This window comes from Zingiber officinale, chromosome 5A (assembly GCF_018446385.1).
Source record: "Zingiber officinale cultivar Zhangliang chromosome 5A, Zo_v1.1, whole genome shotgun sequence".
Taxonomy (NCBI): Eukaryota; Viridiplantae; Streptophyta; class Magnoliopsida; order Zingiberales; family Zingiberaceae; genus Zingiber; species Zingiber officinale.
In genome coordinates, this window is record NC_055994.1 from 56,137,252 (window position 1) to 56,139,020 (window position 1,769).

Genomic DNA, 1,769 nt, shown 5'->3' on the forward strand with positions numbered 1-1,769 from the left:
AACCGACAGCATCATACAACAGCTTACTAGGCATGATAATGGTTGAACAAAGAAATATGACTACACAACAAATCCAGTGAAGAAAGCATAGAAGAACAAAGCTACCTCTGATGAAGAGATATACTATTTATTGTACTACCTCTGATGCCATCTTGGTATCCTGATAGATGAAGGGATTCATCTATCAAATCTGTCTAACGCTTACCCTTTACTGTAGAGTCTAATGTTAGAAGATGGCCAAATAATGTCGTGTCCAAGGGAAGAATTGACCCTTACACTACTGAAAGCATACTGTTTGGAAAACATGAAAATTGAAAGGGTGGAATTTCATATCTCCTCTTTGACTATCTTGGTGACATTGTTTTTTCCAGGTGAATAATGCAGCTATTGGGGGAATAGCATCGAATACTCAGCTACTGGATTCCTCCAAGCAAGCGGTAAACCAAATCAATATCTTGAGACTTAAGGCACCTCAAGCATGTACAAGTACACTACTGGAACACAATTAAGACTATGTTTCATATTTTATTTTTTATTCCTAAATTCAGTATAGAAATAAAACCCTTAAAACACAAAAGACCACCAATTTCAGTCTTCCAATGGAAAGGGAAATAAAAACCCTAGATTGAATAGAGAAAAGAAATAGAAACATTATTGAAAGTGGTTTGTTGAACTGTATTTTTCTCTTATTTCTGAGCATTTGTGCTTTTACTTTGGTTGTGTATGATTCTTTCTCTGAGGAAAACGTTATAGATGCAGCCAGTTAGCTCATCAGGCCTGGCAAATGCAATTGTAGAGACTTATGAATTAGCCGAAGATTGCATCAACACAAACTATTATGGTCCAAAAAGAGTGACAGAGGCATTTATCCCTCTGCTTCAGTCATCCCAATCACCAAGGATAGTGAATGTATCCTCACTCTATGGGAAACGGCAGGTACAATGTCCATTATGAAATATACAATCTTTTTCCCTTCTCCAATCTGCAACTTACTCTACTGTATTGTTCTTCCCCATGTCAGTACATCCGCAGCGAAAGAATCAAAGAAGAGCTAAGGAATGTGGATACTCACTCTTACTTCTAGTTGAACTTGAAATTCATTGGTATAGCTAAATATGGTAATGGGTACCCTTTAGGTTTGATTACCCATTTATCTTAATAGGTTAGGTTAAATTCGAGTATCAATGTGTTAGATATTTAGAGGAAGTTGAGCAGGTTCAAAAAATGTAATCAATCCTTTAATCCTAAGGTTACCATTTAAGATAGCTTATCCAGCCACTCTACTCACTGCAGCTCCTAATCTCTAATTCCTTTCTTCTTAGGCAATCATTTAGTCTCCAACTAGTATCTGGTTTGTAACAAAAGCATAGCATCCAGTTTGTATCAAAAAAATCATTGTAACAAAAGCATAGCATCCGGTTTGTATCAAAAAAATCATAGCAAGCACCAGGGGAAAAGCATAGAAATTATCAAAATCACCAAGGGAAAAGCATAGAAATTATCAAAATCACCAGGGGAAAAGCATAGCAGCAGCAAGATCTCAAAAGCTAAGAGACGTTCATAATCAATCAAAATCAATGAGTTTGTATCAATTATGATACTGAAACAGTGTTGGAAAATGCAACAAATTATCTTTAGGGCTTATATGCAAAATGGAAAATATTGTATTATTACCATTGCTGGAAGTGAATCCTTGTGGTCAACTCCAAAATTTTTAATTATATCTTTCATATATCGCATGATATAAAAACCACATTACTCCGCATCCG

At 35.7% G+C, this 1,769-nt stretch overlaps 1 long non-coding RNA gene across 1 annotated transcript; it reads left to right on the forward strand.

Annotated features, from left to right (window-relative positions):
- Positions 1 to 294: 294 nt before the first annotated feature.
- Positions 295 to 844, forward strand: LOC121982835. Its single transcript, XR_006112281.1, has 2 exons — positions 295 to 437; positions 760 to 844. It is a non-coding gene; the product is annotated as an uncharacterized LOC121982835 (long non-coding RNA).
- Positions 845 to 1,769: the final 925 nt, after the last annotated feature.